Genomic DNA, 9,036 nt, shown 5'->3' on the forward strand with positions numbered 1-9,036 from the left:
ATAATTTTATACATTTAATAATAAACAATAAATGATTTTTCATTCTCTGCCTATATTATTTTCCCTGTGAAATCGATTATTTAACTCATTTTTTATTCAAAATTTGCATAAAAATTGATGTTTGGTAAATAAGTGTCTTGGGGTACCGGAAAAATTAATTGAAGTTGAAAAAATTTAGCATTTATGCTAGCATGCTTAAGACAACTTTTGTACTCCAAAAGCCGATTATTTTATCCACACTTCGATTTTTCCATCCCCCCCCAATATTCATTCTGTCTATTCATCAATGTCGCCAATTTTTATTAAACGTTGTGTTTATCCTATAAATTTTATATGCAACCTTTTTCAATAATTACATGTTGCAATTGAAAATTAAATACCTATAGCAAAGCAATAAAATCATGGGTGGAAACAGAGGGGACTGGTCACCCCTACCCAGTGGCTTACGCAGGATCAGTCTAAAAGGCTTGGGGAACACAAAAATTTTGTTCCTGAGAAATGTTGAGTTACTACCCTTCAAAAAGCATTTATATTGACAGAAATCGTAAATACAACATATAAAGAGAGTGTATTTCCTTTTGATATTTGAATTTTTTTTTCTCTGATCCAGTGAAACTTCCATAGGCGGCCAACTTAGCTTTGCGGCCAGTTTTCCTCGGAACGGACAATATGCTCCATAGACATAATACAAAAATAACCACCTATTCCACGGCCAGCCTCTATATGCGATCAGCGGCTAACTTGTCTGCGATCACTTCCTTATCCCGTCACCCTCACACACGGCCACTTTTTTGCGGAACGCCGACTGGCCGTCTTAGAGAAGTTTCACTGTATTAATTTTTTTCTTCTTATTTTTAATCGGCTTGGGGGTCCACGAACTCCCCAGAACCCCCCCACCCCAACTACACCTCTGTCCATACCGCCCCTCCGTTCCCCCCCCCCAAAATTAAATCGTTATTATCATAGGGGAGAGAGAGTGAATGTGAAAAATCTGCCCCCCTCCCTCGTTCGAAACGACTGAATCCGCTTTCTTGCAGACACCCTGCGGAACAAAACAATTTGTCCGTAAAAGAAGAGTGACCGTAAAGGAGTTTTTCGTTTGCCATTGAGAAATAACTCTTTGAAAAAATTCATCATTTGAACATCTGTGATAAAGGGTCCGGGACCCTTTAATCTCAGATTTCTCGTACTCTTGCACGTAGTCATAAGCAGAGATACGAAGTTCACGGGTGGGGGGTGCAACATAATTTTTAAGGATATATTCAACTTTATTAGCTTTTTATTATGTATTAGCTTTGCGTTGAGATAAGTAGAAGACCATTCTTCAAATACAGATTGAATTATCGTATCAGTATCGTATCGTACAAAATACATTCCTATTCATTGTACTAGCAAGTTTGAAAGAAACTAACGTCACAACAAGAGTAAGTGTGAGAGATAAAGTTTTTCCTTTCCCCTCTAATCCTCTTCCACAGTAAAAGTGGGAATTCTTTTATTTTCTTTCTTTTATTGTTAGCTAAAATCGTTGCTTTCCTGATAAGGAACTATCTCGAAAACGGTTACTCAGTTGCCTATTACCAATCGACTGCTTCAAGACCTTCATTTTCTCGTCACAATATTAAAACATAGTAAAATATGAGTGACAGCGAAGAGCTTTCAGAAAGCGAATCATCTGAATCATCCGTTTCTGAGTCGGAAGAAGATATAAATGATGTAAGAGACTGGTGCAGACTTGATGCGAGAAATCTTCCATGTACTTGCTCCTCCGAGATTTCGGTTCGAAGGAAAGCCCGGAATAAACGTTCCCATAGACGATCCAAACAATCCTTTAGATATTTTCAATCTGTTTTTTGATGATACTCTTGTTCTGGATATTTTCCAAAAAACGAATACCTTTGCTGAAGTATATATGAAGGATAATAATATTACCCCGAACTCGAGATCTATGCAATGGCATGACACTAACATGTGCGAAATAAGGCTGTTTTTTGCTCTTATGCTTCTGCAGGGTATCGTTCAGAAGCCAGTTGAAAAGCCAATTTTAAGTACTCCGTTTGTCAGTAAAGTCATGACTCAGAAGAGATATGGTTTGCTAATGAAATTTATACACTTTGAGAACGAAAATGATAGTGGGAGCAACCTGAAGCTGAGAAAAATTTGGGACATCTCAGAAGCAATGAGAAAAAAGTTCATGACAGTTTACACTCCCGAAAGAGACTTGAGTATTGGCGAGTCCCTTCTTGCATACAAGGGCAGGCTCTCTTGGAAGCAATTTATTCCAACCAAGAGCGCAAGGTTCGGAATAAAAAGTTTCCAACTATGTGAATCGCAAAGTGGCTATATATGGAATTATAGAATCTACACAGGAAAAGAGACATTTTCGTCAAATCAAAAACTTGGATTGGCAACAGAAAGTGTTCTACAACTTGCTGAAAATCTCTTGGATAAAGGATACTGCATTGCGGTTGATAATTCTTATTTCTCGCCACAACTAGGAGATATTCTTATCACAAGGAAAACTGACATGATACGAAAAGTGAGACCGACAAGAAAGTTTCTTCCGAAAGAAATGAAGTTGGAGAAAGTCAAAAATACAGAACTAGTCGCATTTCAAAAGGGCAAAATGTGCGTCATAAAATGGCAGGATAAAAAGTCCGTATGCATGCTAAGCACAGTGCACAGTTGTGACATGACAGAGACCTGGAACAAAAGAGGAAAACTACTGTGCAAGTCCACTGTAGTTATAGACTACAATCATCGCATGGGAGGGGTTGATAAATCCGATCAATGCCTCTCATATTACCCAGTATGTAGAAACCAACAGAGGAAATACTACAAAAAAAATTTTCGGAATATTTTGAATCAAGTCGTGTGGAATTCTTTTGTTGTGTACAAGAAGCTTGGGGGTCAACAAAGACATCTAGACTTCCAAATGGGGCTCATTGAGAGACTAGTGGAAGAGAATATTGAAATTTCACCATCCATCCCTATCCCTTCGGCAAGTAAGCATCATTTTCGACTTACGGGTCGGCATTTTCCTTCCTCTTTACCTGAGGGTGATGGGAAGAAATATGTCCAAAGGCGGAGATGTGCTGTTTGCAGCACGAAAACATCGGAAAATGGCAAAACAGTAAGAAAAGATATTTTTGCGCGGACTGTAATGTTGCTCTGCGTGTGCGTAACACCTTGTTTTAGAATATTTCACACAGAAGAATATTATTAATATTGCAAATGTGCCCCACTAGTTTTTAATGCCTTACAGCGAAACGATTCACTGAATTTTATGTACAGTATTTTTATGTTGATTTTTTTCTTATTCTTCTCTTTTTTCTTTTTTTTTTCACTGTCGCTTCAATTCGTAAACCCAATAATTGTTACTTCAGGTTTCTTTCTTATTATTCATTTATAATGTCCAAGTACTTCGTTTATTACGTCTGTGCCGTTAGAACAAATACTTAATTGAAAAAGTATCAAAATTCGTTTGGTGCAAATAGCATGAACTCATAAGTGTAAAAGTTAAATGGTAAACGTGAGAAATCGGTGATTATCCATAACCGCCGGTTCTTATGCGTAATCACCATTCTTGTCGGTATACAGTACATTAATTTTCTTACATATATCACTTTTACCAGTGATTACGATTATTCCCCAATGTAGTTGGTAAATAGGATAAATATGGAACAAATCAGTAGAAATGTCACCCGAATTCAGCCACTTATCAGTTACGTGATGGGTTCACTACACATATTTTGCCATAAAAGTTAAATTAAATTAAGTTTTTATAAGGTTGAATGACGTATATATAAATTATTATCATTTATCATTCTTGTAATGGTAGCTTTCTTCACATTTCCAAACATAAGCAATAAACTTAATTAGGATACATTTTTACCTAGTTTATATGAATGATGCTCATGAATTTCAAAATCGTAGTATTTCATTTGTACGTTTATTTGAAAATTATGCGATAATGCATACAACTTTATGGTTCGGTCTACTGTACATTCTAATGTTAAAATGAATCGTTTGCATGATTGTTTCCTTTATATGCCTTTTCACGACGAATACCTCATAGGTGGGAAATATAGAAATGCAGACACACTAAAGAAATATATCCTAATGTTCCATGTGAGACATAATTTGATGTATTATGTCAATATAATTTTTTTTATTACAGAATAATTCTAATATACAACATGTATTTTATTTTATTGTTGAAATTGCATAATTTTGTATTTATTATTTCTTTCTTTTGGTTGATGGTTAACGCGAAACAACTACAACTCTACATTTAGCGTTCAATCTCGCATTTATTTTTCCCGTATTCTTCCACATAGTAATGAGCGGAGATACGGAAGTTCACAGGGCGGTGGCTGCAAAATAGTTTTTAAGAATTTAATCAAATTATTAGTCATCTCAACATTCACTTGTTTTTAGAATTTTTCATTTTCTTGTTTTTTCACGAGACTGGACCTAGCAAAAGATTTTTAATCTTCACGGGTTTCTGTTCCAATCAAAAGGTTGGAAGCCTCCATAGCAGTACAATTCCGTCATTCAGCATGACGTACGAAATCGTAAGTGGACGGACGTGGAAAATAAGCTCTCCCGGACAACGGAAAACTAGGCCTATTCTTCAACGTGGACAAGCACTAAGCCTTTTCGACAGCGTGGCGTGACAGCGTCTCTGGTGAATGCGCAAATCCACCGGGCGCAGTACAGAGCTACTCGCCCCTAGCCGGCTCTGAGCTGGCTAGTAACTGAGGAATAGCTGCATAGTAGAAATATTCTCTGATGACACAGAAGCACTAAGCCGGGCGGTATAAAAGGTTTTACCCAATTTTACGCGTTTTGTCGCTCCGTGCCATTTCTCCTCTGAGGAGGCGATAAACGGGTAAGTCCCGTTACTATACCCGCCTTTATTTAGTAGTAGTTATCCGCTAGCGTTTTCGATAAGTAGCCAGTAGCGTAGATAATTGTATTTCATGCTCGCGTGAAGTTATGGCACCCGCGAAAACTAAACCGTGCTACGTGCACTCTCATATCATCCATGAGGACACGGTAGAAAGATGGAATGAGGTGAATACCTCCTCGATGAGCATTCAGCAATGTCGGCTGAAGATCAGATAGATAATCTCGAAGCGGCGACTATGGACTGCTTGGACATAGTTAAGACTAACTGCCCGAGCATGTCCAGAGCTATGGACCTAATACGCGAAGACGACGTGCCCTGTGCACTTGACGTTCTCTTCCGCAAAGTATTAGAACTGATGATAGCCGTCGAGGGCTGTACCTCGGATAACGAGCTAGGGGCGTCCCAGATAGAATTAATCGGGGCCCTCAAACTAATGGTGGACAACGACTTCACCACGTGCGGAAAATTTCGCAAAAATGATAAGGGCAAAGAACCTAAAAACAAAGCCCCCCGTAAATATACGAAAAAAGTAGGGGAAACGAAAGAGAGTGCAAAAAAGGAAAAGGACCAAATCCAAAGCGCCGAAATTACGATCGAGAGGGGAGCTCCCGAAGTAACCCCAGTGGCTGACAGTTTGGCTCGCCCAACAACGTCGACAGATGGCGCTACAAGCGCCCCGACAGTCGAAAACATCGGCAGTGATGACGTCACGGCCACAGCTGATGTAAACATCAACACTGCGCCAAAAAAGGGCGTAACGAACGAAGAGGACCTGGTCAAAAGGTCTAAGAGAAAGATACCCCCCCCCCCTCCATATCACCAAGTATGGCAGCTGGGCCCAAGTCTCGGGCAAATTAAAAGAAATTTGCCAACAACCCTTTGCGGCCAAAACCGCGGGAAAAAATTTGATACTCCAACTTCAGTCGGAGGACGACCACAGAGCGGTGACTAAGGCGTTTGAAGCAGAACAAATCCGCTTCAGTACGTACTCGTTACCATCGGATCGAACGATCAAAGTGGTAATAAAGGGCATGGAGCATAACGCTCTAAAAGAGCTAGGGTTCGACCCAATTAACATCTCCCAACTTAAGAGCTACCGCGGGAGACACCCAAATAAAGAAGTCGTGCTTCTGCCAATATGGCTCATCGAACTGCCACGCACGAACAAAAGTAAAGAAATTTACAACTTAGATTGCATTAATTTCTTGAAAATTAAAATTGAATTTTATAGGCGTAGGCAGGGCGTGGTCCAATGCCACTCCTGTCAGAGCTACAGGCATGTATCGAGAAACTGCTGGAACGCCCCCCCCCCCCCCGCTGTGTCAAATGCATAGAAAGCCATCACACGACACAGTGTAGCAAAGAGAAAGGAGCCGCGGACGTACAGTGCTGTAACTGCCTCGGCCGGCACCCGGCCTCGTACCGCGGCTGCCCAAAATACCCCAAGAACATCAAGGGAGGTAGGAAGCGTAGCACCAGCAGGCAGGACAAGCTACGCCAAGGAGCTAGCAGTGGCGTAAGCGCGCCCGCAAATACAAGGAACGCCCCCACGGAAGTGAGGAGGAAAGAAAAAGATACGCGCGAGGCGAAAGGGAAAGAAAAGGAGCGCAGGGAGACGAGAGAGAAAAGATTAGCGGAGGAGAAAACTGATAACGAAGTGCCCCCAGTGAGCACGAAATGACACCTCCCCCTCTCCCGTCCACCTCCGCAAATTTTCCTCCCCTGCCGCCGCGCAAGAAGATTGTTGCTAAGCAACCAACTAGTGACGTCACAGGGAGAAAGGACGAATCACGACCAGCTCCGGTGGCAACAGCCAGAGAGGGAAAAGAAAAAGAGGTGGCGATGGTTGCCATGATAAACAATAACAACATCAGATGGGAGGGGCGTCTCCAAAGCGAAACCTGTGAGGTAGACGACTCCGACGACTTCCCGATAGGGGAACTTATGTCAACGGTGTCTGACTGCCTCCTAAAAATTGCCCTGGCCAATACAAAAGCGGAGAAAATAACAATCTTCTTTAATATTTTTATGAAGGAAATTCAGAGGATTATCTTCAATGGCCACTAGACACATCACAATGCACAAAAATTTGAAGATAATGGCGTGGAACGCCAGAAGCATACTTGGTGATATGGCGGAGCTACGAGAAGTCATAGACCGCTACAGCATTGATGTACTGCTCATCAACGAAACATGGCTGAAACCCCAGCATAACATCAGAATAGCCAATTACGATGTAATTTGGAAGGACAGGCTTTTTGACTCGGGAGGGGGGGATCGCAGTGATCGTTAAACGACACCTTGCATACAGAATCGTCAGCCTCCCAGACTCTAGGGAATTCGAAGCCGTCACGATAGACATTCATAACAACAACAACCTGATTAGATTGGGCGCCATATATAAGCCCCCCCCCCGAAACAATATTGACTACCGCCTGCTTAACAGGTTCTTTGACTGTAGGCACCCGGCAATTCTCGCCGGGGACTACAACTGTAAGTCGACACTTTGGCACAGCCGTAAATATAACAAATGTGGGAGGCTGCTTGAAAACTACTGCAGAAGCAATAACATTACACCACACGGCACGCTGACCCACACATATAATCCGGAAGATAACCGCAAACCATCAGATACCTTGGACATTGCTCTCACAAAAAATCTTAGTTGCGCCTTGTCTCTCGAAGTCAAGCAATTATTTACATCTGATCACGACCCTCTCTTCATTGACTTGGACTTCCTTGTGGCCAGTGGTCAAACACCGAAGAGACAAGTGAACTGGGAAATTTTTAAGCGACAAATGTCGACAATTCCCAGCCCGGATTATATACTCAAACCACTTGAGGTAATCGAATCCGCTGTAGAAAGCCTCACAGACACCATCAAATCCAACATAGTCAACGCTACGAGAATTTCCTCCCGGGACAACAACCCGTTGTCCCTTCCGAGTTACATCAGGGAGCGAATTAAGGAGAAAAATAAACTACGTAGATGCTGGCAACGTACCAGGGACAGGAGAAAATATAGGGAATACAAACTGCTAAAAAACACAGTCTCGGCGGAAATTCGCAACTATGTCAATGTTAGATACGAAAATTACATCAATGAGGCCTGTTGTGAAGACGGGTCCCTTTACAAGCTATACAAGCAATGCAAACCCAGGTCCCCGACCATGGGCCCTATCCAAGGCCCCAACGGGTTAGCAGCGTCTGACAGGGATAGAGCCGAGATATTTGCGGACTCACTTGAGCAGCAGTTCAGCCCGCATACGAACACCCCAGCTAATCAAATAGCCAAGGTCAACAGAGGGGTAGACAGATACTTTGCCTCCACATCATTCGAAAGTGGCACGGCACTTCACCCAACTGATGAAACAGAAATACGGGCAATCATCAAAAAACTCAAGAAAAATAAGGCACCCGGACACGATACAATAACTAACAGGGCCATCAAAGAGCTGCCGCTCAACATCATAAAAATAATAGTCCAACTCTTCAACGAGCTGCTGCGACATAAGCACTTTCCCAAAATTTGGAAATATGCAATAGTAATATTAATCCCGAAAACGGACCAAAACCGAGATATCGCCACAAACTGGCGCCCAATCTCGCTCCTAAGCTCGCTGGGAAAGCTCTACGAAAGAGTAATTGTACGACGATACCACGAGTACAACGAGCAGCATAATATATTGATCCCGGAGCAACATGGCTTCAGGGAGGGCCATTCTACTACGACGCAACTCTTGAGGGTCATTGAATACCTCCAAAGGGCCAGACTTAAACAAAAAACTGTCGCAATAGCCCTGTACGACCTCTCAAAAAGTTTCGATAAAGTTTGGCACAACGGGCTATTGTACAAGCTGATTCGCATGAACTTGCCCCACAGCTTAATCAAATTTACCAGAAATTACCTCGAAGGGAGAACCTTCGCAGTCACAATTAACCAGACCATGTCGTCCGCTCACCCCATTAGGGCATTCTAGGCCCGGCATTACACAATTATTTTATGAATGACTTCCCGGTGAGCGACACAGGCCTCACGGCCCTTTACGCGGACGACAGTGCAGTCGCCGAGAGCCATTGGTCCCCTATGGGGGCATTGAATGCCCTTCAAGAGAATGCAAGGC

Source organism: Pholcus phalangioides, unplaced genomic scaffold, assembly GCF_987345545.1.
Source record: "Pholcus phalangioides strain wild (caught in Gottingen) unplaced genomic scaffold, Ppha-v1.0 ptg000017l_1, whole genome shotgun sequence".
In the NCBI taxonomy this organism is placed as follows: domain Eukaryota; kingdom Metazoa; phylum Arthropoda; class Arachnida; order Araneae; family Pholcidae; genus Pholcus; species Pholcus phalangioides.